The sequence below is a fragment of the Zootoca vivipara genome, chromosome 3, assembly GCF_963506605.1.
Source record: "Zootoca vivipara chromosome 3, rZooViv1.1, whole genome shotgun sequence".
In the NCBI taxonomy this organism is placed as follows: domain Eukaryota; kingdom Metazoa; phylum Chordata; class Lepidosauria; order Squamata; family Lacertidae; genus Zootoca; species Zootoca vivipara.
In genome coordinates, this window is record NC_083278.1 from 81,271,658 (window position 1) to 81,290,266 (window position 18,609).

At 46.2% G+C, this 18,609-nt stretch overlaps 1 protein-coding gene across 4 annotated transcripts in view; it reads left to right on the forward strand.

The window, feature by feature from the left end:
• The first annotated feature begins 337 nt into the window (after nt 1–337).
• RASGRP3 (RAS guanyl releasing protein 3) overlaps nt 338–18,609 on the forward strand; it is a 54,796-nt gene continuing 36,524 nt past the window's right edge. The window contains exons 1-3 of one of the 4 annotated variants that reach the window (XM_035108236.2): nt 338–419; nt 501–642; nt 2,019–2,102. The gene's annotated coding sequence lies outside the window, so the exon portion shown is untranslated. The other 3 variants (XM_060272906.1, XM_060272907.1, XM_035108238.2) reach the window with 3 other exon arrangements.

The following is an 18,609-nucleotide window of genomic DNA, read 5'->3' on the forward strand; positions in this document are numbered from 1 at the left end:
TTAAAAATCCTGCTATGGCTTATTTTATGGGTATGTCTTAAAATATGAGAAACAGGGTAGTTATTTCTTGCTCTTATTGGCATCCACTTTGAGCGTATCTTGGAAAAGCAGCATATAAATAACTTTTGATTATAATTGGAAGCTCCGCACAAAACCCATGAATGTTGTTTTGGTTGTGTAAAATACAAGCGTGTAATATGAGTTGTTTGCAAGTTTCATTTCATATTATGGCAAGCCTGGGGGAGGTCTCTCCTCAGCTTGTCCTGCATTTCCTGCCTGCCTTTGCTGCTGCTATAGGTTGTGCTAGGGAAGCCCTATTAATAGTACAAGAAGAGGAAAAAGCTCTTTGGAGGCAGGAAAACCAAGTCAGGAAAGAATAGGAGGAAGTGTGGCTGCCATTTCGCCAAACATTTTGGAAGGTATTGAGCCTCCAAACTTGCAAGCTTTGCCATTGTTGCAGAGAATGTGATCTGAGCACAATTCTTTTGTTTGTCCTTCAGAAATATTCAAAAGAGGGCCTTGAATGAGAAGGGTGATGGAATGAAGAAGAAACCCCTTAGCTGTTCAACGTTATAGAGAGCAGAAAGGAGGAGAAACTGGTCAGACCCGAAAGACCTCCACATCAATTACACACACACAGAGGTAAGTGTCCGCACCTGCATTTCAGAGTTTTGTTTGTTTGTTTGTTGGCTTAACAGAGAGATGCAAGTAACTCTAAGGTCTGGATAACTAATTACTAAATAAGGTCATAGTATACCATTTTTTAAAGGGGAAGAGAGATTGTAGAAGGGTATTTGCTCTTGGTTACAGTCAAGCCTAAACATCATTAAAAAAGTAAGTGTGTTGTAAGACCATTGTTGTGTACCTCACAATAACTACAGAAATATTATCAACACAGATCAATTAAGTTTAGAGTGAGAGGGCCCATTTAATTGTTTATAACCATAAATCAATCGATAACATTGGTCAGTCAGAAATACAGCTGCTCCTGTGAAAGAATCACACATCTGCAATGAGGAAATCATCTACTGTCCTCTCTGAAGGGCACTGATGCCTCTAAATTAACAACAGATATACTCCAGCTCTCTTTTTATTTGTGGTGCATGACCCTGGTTAGTCAATGATTTGTCCCTATTTTACTTCTTGGTGATTATTTTTGGGGGTCATCAGTCTACCCCTCACCACAATTGCTCTAGATTTCTTTCTTTTACATTTCCCTCCTGAGATCTCTAGTTAAATCTAGGAGTGCTTCATTTTCCACCATGAATAAAATCCCCAAGATTATGCAGCCCTACTCAGGAGCAAATCCTTTCTGACATTTGTGTGCTACAGACTGTGCAGGGATAGGGAACCTTTTTTTCAGCCTGAAGGCTGGATTCCTGTCTGGGCAATTTTCTGAGGGCCACTTTATGGTGGTTGGTGAGCTAAGAGGCAAATGTGAGTGGAACAAATGTCAATTTTACCTGTGTACATTGGTTTAGTTTCTACTCACACTCACTTCCTCATCTCTATCCTCCATCCAGGCAAGCAAAAAGAGGCATTATCAGGGTTCAAAGACAAAATATTTGGGGTATGGAGCAGAGCCAGTGAGGGATGCAGCCTGAGAAGAGGGTTTGTGGTGAGGAGAGATTTCTGAGGACCTGATAGAGAGGCCTGGAAAGCCACATTCAGCCCCCAGGCCACCCCTCTGCTACACACACAGAACAGGAGTCCACCAATTAGTTCTCAGAGAGCAGGGAAATAACTTCTATTTCCCCAAGCCATACAATTAGGGAAAAAAAGCTGTCTCAAATAAGTTACTACCCCTTTCAATAGTTCTGAAACTAGAGAGGGAAGGGAAGCGTTTTTAAAAGCCAGGAAAAACAAGGAGGAAGTAAACAGGAAGAAATGAGCAACTTCAGGAGGTGTCTGGTGCTGCATAAAATGTGGCGGCCCATCTCTGGCATGCGAAATGGTCCTTACCAGGCAGCCCCTTAGCAAGATAGCTCATCTGTTTTCATTCTTATTCTTCTTGTTAGGCTTCGCATTCTCTGTTTAATCATGATGCACTTTTGGGTGGAGGTTTGCTTTTCCCTCTGAGAAACCATCTCTTGAAGTTGAAGGTAGGAAATTTATTTCATATTACTGAGTACGCATTAAAAAGAGAGGGACACGCACGAACTGGAGCTGTGCTACCCAGCTGTAATGTCACAATTTAAAGGTGTGGTTTCCCCCCACCCCCACCTCAGGTTTTGTACCATCACATGATGGTAACTGTGGCGTCTAGTAGCAAAAATGAGTGTTTATGAATGGGACATGAGGTCATCTGGTAGATTGTAAGAACCGGTGGTAGGGCAGAAGCAGGAGCCAGTGACAGAGCCACTGGTTGTAAGTGATATAATAATAGCTGGGAGCTTTTGGAAAGCTCACTGACGAGGCATGAAAGTGAAATCCTTCCCCTGTTGTTTGTTCTCAGCATCTGGAGTTCAGAAGCCACTTCTGAACATGGATGCCTCATTTATCCAACATGGATTATAACCAGTGCCAGAGCTACCTCAATGCATTGCGAGGCAATGTTTCATATAGCTAAAGGAAGATCAGGCCAATTACAGCCTCACATGCCAGTCTCTCAGGCAGGTTTCTGAAGAAGAAAACATGAAGCTTTTTAATGGAAACCAGCATGCACACATATTGGCCAGGACCGAAAGAACCACATCAGTTCCATATGCTCAAGGCATTTGTTTGGGTTAGTTGTTCTTAAACAGCAGCTCCCTGAGTTGCACGGCAAGGTTTTGAAACTGAGAGGTTCTTCAAAGCCCTTTAAGATATGGTAGCGGTTCTGTCATTCAAAGTGAATGAGGGTTTTTTAAGGGGGGAAAAGAGGAGAAAGGGGAGAAACTCACTGGGGAGGCTTCCACTCTTGGCTGCATCTCAGACAGCTCCTTGGATCCCAGCCTGTGAGTTTCAGCTGACAGCAAAGTAGAACTGTTTGGTTTCTTCATTCCAGATGCGTATCTCGTCTTGTGCCTGACTAGGAGGTAGTCTCATGACTTTAAAGAGGGGATTACATAGGGAGTTGAACAATAAAAAGATTCAGTGCCATCCCCATGCTATGGCAAATATTATGACTGTTTGCCTTTTTTTTTTACTGAATCATGTGACTAATATGGTTTTGCTAAAGTAGCAGATGGTGTCTTTTTTTTACACACACACACACACATTGGTGAGTTTTGGGCTTACCGTTGTACTGCTACACATTAGTTGCCTGTTGCAATATATGCCTGGTGGCAGATAAAGAACGGAAAATAGGGGTGCTGCTCTGACCTGTCCTAGTGGGATATTGGCCTGCTTGAAGTCTGCTGTTGTCAAGGCAACGCTTTGGGAATTGGCCTTCTGTCCTGGCCTCTGTCAGTGGAAAGCTGAGGCCAAGGTATAGGATGGTAATGCTTTCGAGTTGGTCCTGGGAGGTTCTGAGCCTTGAATACAATAAGGCCTCAGGCTGCCTGGCCTCTGGCCCCTTCTGGATGACTTAGGCCTGAGGTTGCATTATGAGCTAATTGTAGATTGGAAGTCTTATAATGAAATGATGAGGATATTGTTTTTAACCTGTCTTGGTTTTAGGTCACTTCGCTTATTTATTACAGTTGAATCCTGTTTTTCCTTTGGAAAACTTGCACAAGTGCTCTCAGGATGGCTATGCACAGATACCGTAGGAAAGCACTTGTTCTAAAATGTTTTCCTGCTAATATAAATACGCCAACATTTATTCAAGCCCTGTAATCTTGGGCATTTTTAGAGTCAATGTACTATTCCTAAATGTCCTACTAATTTATGTGTATAGCACATATAGTGCCCTAAGCCACTAAGGCAAAAAAGCTGTGATTTGAAAGCATGAGTGTTAATTATGGCATTGGTAACAGAGACAGCATACAGCAAATAGCATCTGAGCCTGGAGGGGAGTAGCCACCTTTGATAGACACCTCCATCAATTTGCCTAATCCCCTTTAAAGTCAGCTAAGCTAGTGGTCAATGGGATGCGGGTGGCGCTGTGGGTTAAACCACAGAGCCTAGGGCTTGCCGATCAGAAGGTCGGCGGTTCGAATCCCCGTGATGGGGTGAGCTCCCGTTGCTCGGTCCCAGCTCCTGCCAACCTAGCAGTTCGAAAGCACGTCAAAGTGCAAGTAGATAAATAGGTATCGCTCCAAGCGGGAAGGTAAACGGTGTTTCCGTGTGCTGCTCTGGTTCGCCAGAAGCGGCTTTGTCATGCTGGCCACATAACCCTCAGCCAATAACGCGAGATGAGCGCCGCAACCCCAGAGTCGGTCACGACTGGACCTAATGGTCAGGGGCCCCTTTACCTTTAAGCTAGTGGTCATCGCCATGGCTTGTTCCACGTATTAATTACTCACTGTGTGAAAAAGTCATTTCGTTTGTCCATCCTGAATATTCTGCTAAATCAGTTTCATTTTATCAACCTGAGAGAGAAGGAAATGACCCTGATCTACTTTCTATACCCATGTGTTCTTTTAGAAACCCCTCTCGTGTTGTCTTTTTTTATTGTAGCAGGTCCTTCTGGGGATTTGCTTCTGCCCTTTGGCCATTTTAGATACTCTTTTCTGTACCTTTTGTAGTGCTACAATATCATTTTTCAGACAGCACTAACTACCCCTGTTCTGGTCTCTCAGGATGAAAAAGGTCCTTTTATGCTGTAGCTGGCAACAGTAATACATAGATTTACAAATTCAGAAACAGCAAAAGGGCTTAATGCGAAAGGAAATAAACATGTTTATCTTTAAGAGTGGTGGAAAAGGTTTCTTGGCTGTATCCATACATAAATGTCTCATGACAATAGATTATGAATTGGACTGGGAATGGGAGCAAGGCAGGAATAAAAGGCCCTTTCTTCTAACGGTCTGACATTGTTTATGTGGAATTTTAATCATGCTACACTTGATGAACTGTGGGACCCACCTGACTTAGGAAATGACATGAGCTCTTTTTCCATGTTGGTTGAGCAGACTAGTAATATATTAAACCTCTTTTCCACTTAAACACCAAGGACTTACACTGCATGGTGTGGTTAGAAAATACCTCCAGTTGTGGATCGAAGGGTGCTTGCCTGTCACAAGACTGCAGGGTCTGTGGTGGTGTGTGTATGCATGTGTTTACATGTTCCTTTGTAATGCTGGGCTGTCCTGTGCAATGTGGCTGTGTGTGACATGGGTGCTTGTGGAAAGGCCTTAGTGGGGCAGTGATTCCATGCAGAAGCATCTGTGAACACTCCATATCACCTAGTCCTCATCACCATAAAAGTCTAGGGACAGGAGGACAAGCCACATGGGAGGGCCTCTTTTAACGCTCTCTTTTTTTAAAAAAAAAATGCCTCTCTTTCCAAGTTTGTCTTTCACAACAAGGCTTAATACTTGGATATATTCAACACTGCATTCCAAAACCAGTGTTAAAAATGTTTGTTGTAGTTAATGTGTATATAGCACAATAACCAGAGAAAGAAAGGCTCCTGAGGAATAATTGCATGTAGCCTGAAGCCCACCTAAAGGACACTCCAGATTATTCGTATTGGGAGTCGATTCACATGAAATAAATTGCTATGCAGAGCCTCTGCTGTATTTTTTAAAAAAGAAAAAGAAAAAAAACCTTGGATTATATCCAACTGTTGCATTTTGTAACAGTATGCAAATATATTCAAAGGCCCTTTTTGCATCAGGTGATGGTGGTGATGGCAGTAATTATTAATAATAATGGAATATAGTGGTCTTAGGCAGCTTTCTCGTGGCAAACCCATTGTGAACATCAAGCCTAACTTAAGTGCTGGATCTAGGCCTTGCAGTTTGGCCCACCAGCCTGATCCTTTTCTGCACCCCTAGTCAGGGCCGGATTTAGGTTTGATGAGGCCCTAAGCTTACTGAAGGTAATGGGGCCCTTTATATGTCCAGCTCTCCTTTGTCAACAACAAATTGTTGCTGTTTTTTGTGTTGAATATATGCTATATTGGGACCCAGGTGGCGCTGTGGTTAAACCACTGAGCCTAGGGCTTGCTGATCAGAAGGTTGGCGGTTCGAAACCCTGTGACGGGGTGAGCTCCCGTTGCTTGGTCCCAGCTCCTGCCAACCTAGCAGTTCGAAAGCACGTCAAAATGCAAGTAGATAAATAGGAACCGCTACAGCGGGAAGGTAAACGGCGTTTCTGTGTGCTGCTCTGGTTTGCCAGAAGCGGCTTTGTCATGCTGGCCACATGACCTGGAAGCTGTACGTCGGCTCCCTCGGCCAATAATGCGAGATGAGCGCGCAACCCCAGAGTCGGTCACGACTGGACCTGATGGTCAGGGGTCCCTTTACCTTTACCTATATGCTATATGGTAATTTATGAACCTAAATGGTGTTGCCATATGTAGGTTTTATTTTATTTGTTTTTATTTGTTTTTTTATCCTATTTTGGAAATGTAAATCCAGTTGTTGTTTTCCTGTAGAAAAATTTTTTGGGGGGGCAAGAGAGTGGGGCCCTAAGCTATAGCTTGTTTAGCTTATACATAAATCTGGCTCTGCTCCTAGTCTACCAGGATGACCTGACCGGTTACACATATTGGTGACTGCAGCAGACTGTGAGCATGGACTTCCAAGAATGAAAGCTCTCTGAAAGAACACAATCCTGCTGGAGATTTCAAGCCGGCTTTCAGCATTCACTTAAATCTGGGTGTGTGGAAGAGCAATAGAGCAAAGGAAACCTCTGGGTTTTAGCTTATACTTCTTGATGAGCAAACAACTGAGATTTATTTTTAGGTCTCATGCTGTCCTTTAGCATTGCCTCTTCACACTGTTGTAATGTGCTCTGGAACCTCATGGTGAAGGACAGATAAGAAAATGTAGTAATAAATAATAATAATAATAATAATAATAATAATAATAATAATAATAATTCCCCAAAGAGGTAAATGGGGAAAAGGCATGTGAAGCCCTTGGCCATCCCCTAGCCTAGAGCAAAAGCCTTTGTTTTGTTGAATTCAGACTTTATCACCAGACCCTGCATATGATGGTAGCAGACATTTCATGCTGCCTGAGTTTAGTGCCCCAGGGCTGCCATATCTGCAGAAAGTTTTACTTTCCATCATGTCCTCCAGATGCCTTTAAGCTCAGCCACTTAATGTGAGAACTGCTGATTTATTTATAGCTGGCATCTTAATCACACTTGGATATTTTTAAAACGTCCTGCCTGGTGATACTGGAGCTGCTTTCATTAACTCTTATTTCCATCAAAGCCCTATTGCGTGGTGTATGGACCAGTGAGGTAGATCAGCCAATCTGGCAGCAGCTTTTCCTTTGAGCTAATATAATTTAAAACAAAAAAGTAAACAAACAAAAACACTGTTGGGTGGGAGTAGAGCACAAGGACCAAGTTTTCAAAAAAAAAAAAGTCACGCTCCTTAAGGACACTTTCTGGGTTAAGCACAATGTGCACTTTGGTTGCAGGACTCATGGTGGATGAGTTCATAGTAACCCAAATATACATTAACATCCTTAAAAAGCCCTTTTTGATGGTTGATGGCTGTTATGAATTCATATGAATAACTGGGGAAGGGCCCTCCAGAGGAGAGGACGTAATTGCTTTTCTGCATTGGGTTTGGATCTTAAAGTAAGTCCTCTGTGCCCAATCACAATTGTTAATATTTACTAAATTTGTATGCCACTTTTCATCCATACATCTCAGGGCAGTTCACAGCACATTGTTCAGGGCAGAGCCAGCTCCAGGTCTGAAGGGGCCTTGGGCAATAGGTCCTTTCATGGAGGGGACTGGGCTGCGGTGGGCTCATTTGACTGTGGTTGCACTGCTCCAAGCAGTGGTGGGAAGCTGGGTCTAGCCGCCCTGTTAACTTCTCACGACACCCCAGAGCAATGCTTGCTCAGGGGGCATTGTGGGGAAATTAAAAGGGTGGCCAGATCTAGCTGCCTGGTGCTGCTGATAGAGCCACCTCTCATACCCCACCCCAAGGGGCAGGCATCAGCTGGATCTGCCAGGTTTTGGGGCCCTGGTAGTTACCCAAGGGTGCCAGGTGAAAATGCCAGCTCTGGTTTAAGAAGCCCCCTTATCTTTCAAAGAAGACAGAGGAGAAAATGGAAAGCTTTTATTCCATGAATTTCTTAGGATCCAAGCCAGCATCTTTATAGTATTCTTTAATATAGCCCACATATATAGGACTATGTGGGAAAATGTTAAGGGGAGCAGTTTTTCTCAAGAAACCTCCTGAGACTCTCTAGTGCCAACCACTTCAACTAAAAGTGCTAAAAGACTTAGATGGCTTTAAGCACTTTAAAGGGGTGCTAGTTTTCAGATATCTCTGGATGGGAGGAGAGGTGCAATTTCAGGAAAGGAAAGGTTTGTCAAGGTCTAAGGCCCACTCAGTCAAGGTTAAGCTGCAAGAAACCGGAGTATTTTAATATCATTTCTTGTATCATAAAAGCAGTAGCTCTGCTAGCCCAAAACATTTGATCTCCTCCTATTAACCCTCAAGGCTAAGAAATTAATGTGCTTGACACGCACAGTTTATATATAATCCCATGTATCTAGTGTGTGTCTCTTTAAGAGACATGCCTGATCAGTAATAGAAACTCCTGTCCCTGGGTGTGGTTCCCTCCATAGCTTATAGCTGGGCCCTAAGGCTAACCTATGTAGTAAGTCCCAGCTGCTCTGCCAAGTTGTTGATTTGTTGTTCACAAATAAAAACAGCTATTGAGGTTTTCCTGACCTGCTGCTTCCTGGCTCTAGGGCAGACCCAGAGCAAGGTTTCCGAACACAGTGAGTACCCTTCCCAAACCTGCAAATGTATAGGTACCTACAATGTATAGGTAGCACTCATTGCTAGTCAAGTTAGCTAGAGGAATAGGTATTCCAATAATTGCATGGATGAAGCAATTGTATAAAGAAGTCTCATTGCAAAGTTCCCTTTTAAGAACATAGTTTAATTATGTAAGCTTGAGTAGCCTTAGTCTTGTAAGGAATGTATATCTATAATTCTTACCAGGTGGTGTCTAGCCTAAACAGATACCTTCAAGAAATAGGCAGAAAAAAATAGGGTCAGCAGAACATAATATAGTGCTAGAGCCAGAGATGACAGCATCACAAATTAGTAGAAAAATTCTTTCAGTAGCACCTTAAAGACCAACTAAGTTTTTATTTTGGTATGAGCTTTCGTGTGCATGCACACTTCATCAGATACACCTTGTGTGCATGCACACGAAAGCTCATACCAAAATAAAAACTTAGTTGGTCTTTAAGGTGCTACTGAAGGATTTTTTTTATTTTGTTTCGACTCAGACCAACACGGCTACCTACCTGTAACAAATTAGTAGGTTTTTCTTTGTCTCATTCTCGTGAAAGGTTTCTACTCTTTGGGGTTCACCAAGACAGTTCCTTTCCAGAACCTGAGAGCATAACTAAGGGCAGATCCACACCGTATTTTTAAAGTACATTCAACACACATTAAGTGTAAAGTGTGGATGTGCCTTGAGGCCATTGTGGAAATGTCCCGAGGAATGGTAATAGCTTTCCTCCACCCATTCTGGGGCAGACTTGAGATTTCTTTCCATCTTAGAACTGTAGTGTTGGAAGGGACCCCAAGGGTCATGTAGTCCAACCCCCTGCAATGCAGATGAGTTGGGGTGAGTGAACCTCAAACCCCGCCCTTCCACAATGATGCAGAGGCTTCTAGGGGCACACTCGTAAACTTCTACCAACATCCCTTGAATTATGGTTCCCCGAGCACCTTTCTATTCTACCTGTATGGTCATGCTAGCTCTGCTCAGAAAACCTTCCCTCCAGCCTTTTACCAACATCAGGTTAGGTTGTGCTGCCCTAAATGCTGTGTAAATCGACTTTTATCAAGTCAAGTTCTAGGTGCAAGCCTTTGAGATGGGGCAAGAGGGCAAATAAACTGCACAGCGGTACCTATGGCTGCTGGAGCTTCCTGTTCTGGAATTGGGCCATTACCTTTGGTTTCTCTTGGCAGTCAAACAATGGCATTTGATTCTATGTGTTATGCAGATGTATGTAGATAACTATGTGCTGTATGAATATATCAGCTCATAGGCCAAGTCTGGTAATTGGTCTGTGATCATTATTTTTGCAGGTGGAGCAAATCTAAGCACACGTCCCTTGAATGCACCATTTGTGTACTTATTGCCAAGTTATTGAATTTGGATAAATGGATGGACTGAAGCAATTGGCGTCAAAACAAGCTAAGCTCCCTGAGCAGTTCTTGGTATTTGCTTAGGCAATTAAAAGGGGAAATGCGCCCCCCCCCTTCAATCGCCCTTCTGCTGGCAAGAATGATCATAGCAGATTCCAGGACTCTTCAACCTTGACCCATGCTTAGAAAGATTGTTCCTGGTGTTACTGTGTGGATTTGTAATCATCAGTGTGTATGAGAGCTTTTATAATATGTTGCAATTCTGTGAAAGAAGAGTCAAGGAGTCGGGCGTAAGTGATAACACGGCAGACGGTGCTACAGATTGGAGCCATGCAGATGGGATTCTCCTCTATAGTCGGGTGCAATAGATGGAATGCGTTGGCTTTGGATGTGGGAATTCAAATTCCTGTTTTAGCCATGAAGCTCAAGTCACTGTTGTCAGGGTTAAGATGAGATAAATCCATGCTATTGTCCTGAGCTTTTAAGAAGATAGATATGATACAAAAGTGATTTTAAAAGTCTTCAGTTACTTTTCCCACGCCTTCTGTCTCTTTTGGGTACAATTAAACTAACTGTCAATGTTGTGTGTCACACACAATAATTGTTTATAGCTTATTTGGCTATACTGCCTTTCTTAAATACCCAAGAATACACTGGGCAGTTTGTTTATTTTTATTCATTTACAAAAATAATAATTGCATAATGCAGTTTCATTTTTTTAAAAAAATCAAAGCAACAATTTACAACAATTATAATACAATTAAGAACAACACAAAAATGAAAACAGATAAGCACTTAGCTATTATGGACGTTTTTTCTTAATTGTCTGCATGATTGCCTTCATGTTTTGGTATAAACTGAAACACAAACAGAGCAGTTGTAGTTCACCTTGTTCTGTTTAGAACATCTTAACTCTGTCCAAGATGGTGCTTCTTATCTTTCCTCCCAAACCTTCCTCCTCAAGTTTTTATGGGACGGGTTATTAAGCAGGCAAAATAGCCAGAAAGGAAAGTCTCTTACCACCCCATTCCTTCGCTCAGACTGACACCCCTGAGGCTGCTTTTGATTGTCATCATTGTGGGAATGTTGTGCACAATTGTATGTTGCATCTAATTTGGGTCTCTGCTGAATGAATGAGCATACCGGGTCTGATCCAGGAGCATTCCCGCATTAGTCCTTTCCCCCAGTTGTGACTCCATTCATTCACTCATTTATTCCTAAAGTGACCTTTATCTAAATGAGTTATACAGTATTCCTAGTTTCCTACACTTACACCCAGTGTAGGATCAAAGTGGTTTTTTTATTGCTATTCTTAGTGACTTGTTGATCTTGCAGCAAAAGTGCAGTGCAAGCTTTGAGGTCTGAACTATCTCATTTAGTTTGGAGGAATTGGTTACACATTCGATGGTGACCTCTCTGTTACCTGCCTCCGTTACTACACCTACCTGTTCTAAAACCGTATTGTGGAGTTCCTCAATTGGAAACTTTGCTGATTCTTGCTGCATTTCTCAAACAAAATGTGGTGCCCTTTAAGCCCACATTTCACTGATAGCATAGGAAGTATTTCTTGGTAGATTCAAAAAACCCCAATGGCCCACAGCTGTGTGGGGATGGGTTCATTATGTGTATCTTTCTTATGGAACAGGCACACTCTTTCCTTGCAGACAGCTGATCACATCAGAAAAACCATGTGATAGGCTGTACCAGTATTGCCTACAACGTATTACAAATTGCATTAATGCCATGGGATGAACCCATGGAAAAGCTCCCACCATGCTAGGGTAACACTTAAAAGGAGATTTGAGGTGGAATCATCCAGGAAGTTGTCCACTTCATCTGATTTTGCTTTGAAATGGAAGCTGAATGGGTTAATGGTGTAAAGACTTGTCAATTTCGCCTACATGGTCTCGGTGTTACAGTACAAGAATAGGTGCTTTATTTAATACATAACTAATTTGCTTCAGCACCAACTCCTCACTATATCTTTGGTCCTCCACATGTCACTGTTCCATAGCAAGATGAGGGCTTCAGCAGGAAGGCTAGTTCTGTGCACTGGAAAATCAGAGCATTCAGAAATATATTGAAGAACTCAGCCACACTAGTAAAAAAAAAAGCATTTAAAATGCATTATAACACTGTGACACTAGATGGTGCTGTAGAGTTTGATCCTTCAGCAACACGATTTCCTATTATGAGCTTTACAACGTGTTTTCCCAAAACTTTTTTTGATGTGTCTAGATCCAGCCAAAGTCCATAAATCTCTGGAAATAATGGTCTGATAATGGGGTTGGTCATCCACTGATTCATGGACCAGTTTTCTTGTAATCGCCTTACCCCATATGTGCCAAATCAACTGCCTCAATTTGCAGAACTGGCCACATACTTCTTGTTCCACAGTTTAAGAAATTGATGTTTAGTGTGGCAGCACCCACACTTTGAAACTCCCTGGCTAGTGCATTCGCTTTATTTTTTCAGTGTCTGCTTTAAACATTTTTGTTTAGTCAGTCCTATCTAGATGTTGTTTTGTTTTAATCTTTTACTGCTAGTTTTAATTAATTTTAAATGTTTTAGTTGTTTTTTAACTGTCTTTAAAATAATTTTACTATCTCTTACCACTCCTATCAGCCAATCACCCATTCCCACCACCCTTCTGAGCAATACCCCTCCCCACCCTCTGACTATACATAAGGGTCTGGTGACTTCTGTTTCAGTGTATCTGAAGAAGTGTGCATGCACACGAAAGCTCATACCTATGACAAACTTAGTTGGTCTCTAAGGTGCTGCTGGAAGGATTTTTTTATTTTGTTTTGACTGCATCAGACCAACACGGCTACCTACCGGTAACTTTTACTATCTCTTGTAAACAGCTAAGAAGTTTTATCAAGTGGTATATAATTGTTCAATTAATCAACTGAAACGTCTTCACCTGAATTGACTGAATAATTCAAACAAACTGACACATTATGAAAGGTAGAAAGTACAAAATGATTTAGAATGTAATGAATTAAAAGCTCATCTCTTAATTGTGAGAAGGGAGCATCCATGTTTAGGGTTCAGCTATATTTTTCAATATGCATGTCCCAAGAAAGACAGTGTTTTGGTGACCAGCTAAGCTTATCATGCCAAAATGTCAATTGTCACCTTTTGCTGTTTGACCTAACCACGCTCCAGACACAGCTGTGCAGAAAAGCCCCCAGAGCCTAGTTGATGAGGCATCAGGCATGGAGAACCTGTGGCCCTTGGGCTGTCTGTGACCATTAGCCACAGCCCATGGTCAGGGATGATGTAGCTTTAGTTCACCAACATCTGAAAGTCCACAGGTTGGAGTTAGAAGCAAGGTTGCTGAACAAAGCTGAAGCTTGCCTTACACAGCTCAGGGAAACTTCTCAACCAGAATCAGCTAAAACCTAGGCAGAGTCCTTTTGCCTGCTCTTAGAATAGTCATTTATGCATTGCCCAAAAAGAGGAAATATGAAATATACTCGGAGTCGAGAGTGAATTTCATGCTCTTTATTCAGCTCATATTCATCAAGGAGAAGAAGAGAAGACGAATCGCTCTTTTCCCAAAACCATCTGCTTATATACATTATTTACACAATGGGCCTTGCGTGATTGGCTACTTCAGGGCTACACCTGTGGGCCAATTATATTGTGGATTGACTTCTGCCTGCAGCCTGATTGGCTGCTCCTACAGGCCAATCAGGTAGCAGATTCACTTCTGCCAGCCGCCTGATTGGCTGCTCCAGCAGGCCAATCAGGTTGCGGATTCACTTCCACCTGGAGTTGGATTGGGTAGCTCCCGCTGATTCTGAATCCTATTGTTCTAGGATTCAGCTCAGTACATAACACCCCTCCCCTCTAAGTTCCAGTCCTGCCCGGGAAGTTGCATTCGTAGTCCCCAAGGTCTGCTGGCCGCCTCCGTGTGCGTTGTGGCCTGGGGTGTTCCTTGGTCAGGGGTTCTGGTTCTGGCTCGTGTTCCGAGGCTGCTGGCTGTGCCGGGGCTGTCTGGTCTGGCGCCACTGAACCACTAGGTTGTGACTCTGGTTCCGGTGTCCTTCCAGCCTCGGGGCGCCCCTCTGTGCCTACTGCTTCTGCTTCCCCTGCCCACCCCTCTCGCTCTACAGGCCTCACTGCCCTGCTGTCCCCTTGGGACCCCTCTGTCCCGCTCTCCTCCTGGGTTCCTCCTGGGAATCGTCGCCGTAGCTGGTCGCAGTGGCGGCGCCAACATTGTCCCCCTTCCGTTAGTACCTCGTACGACACGGGACCGGTCACCTTGGTGACTGTGGCGGGTACCCATGCTGGGCCTGCCCCAAAATTCTTTGCATACACTGGGTCCTGGGCCACAAATGTCCGGGGGTTCCTGCCTTTCCCCACCACTACCTCATCCTGAGCTCTGTCGGGGTGAAGTCGGTCCAGTCTAGTTGCAAGGCGCCGGCCCATGAGTAGTTCAGCTGGGCTCCGGCCCGTCGTTGTGCTTGGGGTGCTGTGCTGTGCTAGAAGAAATGCGGCAAGGCGGTATTCCCAGTCCCCTTGTGTTATGCGGCGGAGGCTGTCCTTGGTGGTCCGCACCATGCGCTCCGCTTGGCCATTGGTGGCAGGGTGGAATGGTGCTGAGCGGATGTGGCGGATGGCGTTCTGCGCTGTGAAGGTCTGGAACTCCTCTGACGTGAATGCGGTTCCATTGTCCGAGACGAGGGTGTCAGGGAGCCCGTGGGTTGCAAACAGCTTACGTAGTACCCGGATGGCTGCCGCCGTAGAAGTGGACGGTACCAGTGCGACCTCCAGCCATTTGGTGTAGGAATCCACCACTATGAAGAATGTTTTTCCCTGGAAGGGGCCAGCGAAGTCCACGTGCAAGCGTGACCATGGATGTCGGGCGGACTCCCAGGGCTGGACTGGGGCCCTTGGGGGATCCGGGCGGGATTCTTGGCAGGTCTGGCAGTGTTGGACCCAGGCCTCTATCTCTCTGTCAATCCCCGGCCACCACACATAACTCCTGGCAAGGGCCTTCATCCTCACTACCCCTGGGTGTGTCTCGTGTAGGGCTGTGAGGACCCTTTTGCGGAGGGGCTGGGGAACAACGACCCTGCTTCCCCATAACAGGCACCCCTTGTGGGCCGACAGTTCATGTTTGCGGTTTGTGTAGCCAGCGAATTCTGGCCCGGGGCTGCTGCTGGGCCATCCTCGCCACACCCAGTCCAGGACCCGGGAGATGACCCTATCTTTTGTGGAATGGTGCGCAACTTCTTGTGCCTGAATGGGTCGGTCGGGAAGCAGCTCCAGGGTCATAACCTCTTGCGCAGGCGCTGGGTCGGGGCCTGTTTCTGGTAGTGGTAGCCTGCTGAGTGCGTCTGCGTGGCCCATCGCCTTCCCAGGGCGGTGGATTAGTGCATACTGGTAGCCGGCAAGGAAAATTGACCACCTGAGGACACGTGGAGACAACACTTGGGGGGTCTGCTTCTCGGGGGCAAACAGGCCAAGCAACGGCTTGTGGTCAGTCACTATGGTAAAGGGCCGCCCGTACAAGAAATCATGGAATTTTTTTACGCCCTTCACGATTGCCAGACCCTCCTTGTCAATCTGTGAGTAGTTTCGTTCGGCTGCAGCAAGCGTCTGGGAGAAGTATGCCACCGGCACCTCTCTTCCATCCGGGAGTTGGTGTCCCAGGACAGCGCCGATGCCATAGGGAGAGGCGTCGCATGCCAGCACCACTGGCAGCCTCTCGTCGAAGTGTGCCAAGACCGAGTTCGAGACGAGCAAGTCCTTGACTGCCTGGAATGCGGCCCTTTGTCGCTGGCCCCACACCCAAGGGGCCCTTTTATCTAGGAGTCTGTGTAGGGGCTCCGCTACCGCTGCCTTATGGGGAAGGAAGGCATGGTAAAAGTTCAATAGTCCCAAGAATGACTGAAGTTCGGGCTTGCTCTTGGGCGCTGGGGCCTCACAAATGGCCCGTACCTTGTCACCGGTTGGATGGACCCCTTCTGCGTCCACCTTAAATCCCAGAAAGTCCACCTGCGGCACTCCCAGTAAACACTTTTCCCGCTTCACCTTGAGGCCCGCCGTCTGGAAACGGTGCAGGACGGAGCGGAGGCGGTCCTCAAATTCCTCTGGTGTGGGCCCGGCGATCAGTACATCATCGAAGAAGGGGGTGACGCCAGGAATCCCTTTAAGGAGAGAGTCCATTAGATTCTGGAATATGCCTGGTGCCACGCTAACGCCAAATTGCAGCCGCTTTACTCTGAATGCCCCTCTGTGCGTCACAATCGTCTGAGCCTCTGCTGTGGCTTCGTCCACAGGCAACTGTTGATACGCTTGGGCCAAGTCCAGTTTGCCAAAGATTTTTGACCCAGCCAGGGTGGCGAGGACATGGCTGACCACTGGCACTGGGTATGCATGGGCCGTGAGAGCCTTGTTTATGGTGCATTTGTAGTCTGCACAGATGCGGACCGAACCGTTAGGCTTGACGGGTGTGACAATTGGAGTTTCCCAGGGGGCGTTGGGCACCGGCTCCAGCACTCCTTGCTCCACGAGCCGGTCCAATTCCTCGTCTATGCGGGGTTTCAGGGCGAACGGGACCCGGCGGGCCTTGTGCCTGATGGGTCGTACAGCGGGGTCTAGCTGTAGGGCAATGGGGGGTCCTGTATATCGTCCCAATGCCCCATCGAAAACCCCTGGAAACTCTTTGCATATGGCGTCCACGTCCACTTGTAAGCTAGTGCGGTTCACCCCGGTAACGGCTAGCCCCAGAGGTCCAAACCATGCCAGTCCCAGTAAGCTAACGTAGGGGCCCTTAACTACCAGCAAGTCCAATTGTTGCTTTCGCCCTCGATATTGCACCCTGAAGGTCCCCACCCCCATTGTAGGGACCTTACGTTTCTGGAAGTCCCGGAGGGTGAATGGGGCCGGCCTTAGTTTGGGACCCCCATTAGGGCACAGTTCCCTTAATGTTCGGGCCGAGATTATGGATAGAGTTGAACCCGTGTCCAGCTCCATGCGGCATGGGGCTCCCTCTATCTGTACCTCTATATAAATTTTCTCTGTGCTGGGATGGGGCAACTGGAATACCTGGTAGTCCGTGATCTCCGTCGAGTTGCCTTGGTGCATGGTGCCGTGTGACCTGGGGCTCCTGGATCGGTCATCTGATGCTTGTCGACGGGTGAGTCGAGCCCGACACACCCGGGCGATGTGTCCCAATTTTCTGCACTGCCTGCACTCTGCGTTGCGGAAACGACAGGTCCTCCTCTCGTGGTTCTCCCCGCAGCTTGCACAGTTCCCTCCTTCTCGTCGAGGCTGCTGTGGTGTGTGTGCTGCTTGAGTGCGCCGCTGTACTCGGTGTACTTCCTCCCTGTCAGATTCGGATTCGTCGGTGAGGTCTTCGTGGTAGACCCTCGGTTGGGATGGCGGGGCCGGTCGTGCCTCTTGCGTTGACCTCTCGGCGGCTTCGGTTGCCAGGGCTTCCTCCAGAGCAATCTGGAACGTGAGGTCTTTTTTGGCGTAGAGGCGTCGTTGCAACATCTCGTCCCTCAGGCCACCGACGAGGCGGTCACGAAGCATGTTCTCCAACTCTGAGAAGTTGCATAACCGGGCGGCTTGGCGGAGGGAGGTCACAAACCCAGTTATGGTTTCCCCTGGGGCTTGCCGCTTTGCGTAGAAGGCATTTCGGCAAGCTACCACCGAGGGCTGTGGTGAAAAGTGCTCCTTCAGCCGTTCCATTATTGTTTTGTAAGAGACGGTAGCGACATCTCTAGGTGCAAGGAGAGCCCGGGCGATTTCAAACGTCTCCTCTCCACAGACGCTGAAGAATGTCGCCCTCTTCATGGCATCGTTGGTGACTTCTTTCGCTTGCAGGAGGAAGTTGAAACGGGCGGCGTACCCTTCCCAGTCTCCTGATGCTGGTTTGAATGGCAAGAAGCTGCTGTCGGTTGCCATTCTGGGTTCCTTGGGTCCTGGAGCTGAAGCCTGGATGCACGGTGCGATGCAGCGGTGCAGCAGGTGGCGGTGCTGCGGTGCAGTGCGTGGTGGCGGTCAGCTCAGCAGGATCCCACCCTCGTCGCCAGTGAAATATACTCGGAGTCGAGAGTGAATTTCATGCTCTTTATTCAGCTCATATTCATCAAGGAGAAGAAGAGAAGACGAATCGCTCTTTTCCCAAAACCATCTGCTTATATACATTATTTACACAATGGGCCTTGCGTGATTGGCTACTTCAGGGCTACACCTGTGGGCCAATTATATTGTGGATTGACTTCTGCCTGCAGCCTGATTGGCTGCTCCTACAGGCCAATCAGGTAGCAGATTCACTTCTGCCAGCCGCCTGATTGGCTGCTCCAGCAGGCCAATCAGGTTGCGGATTCACTTCCACCTGGAGTTGGATTGGGTAGCTCCCGCTGATTCTGAATCCTATTGTTCTAGGATTCAGCTCAGTACATAAC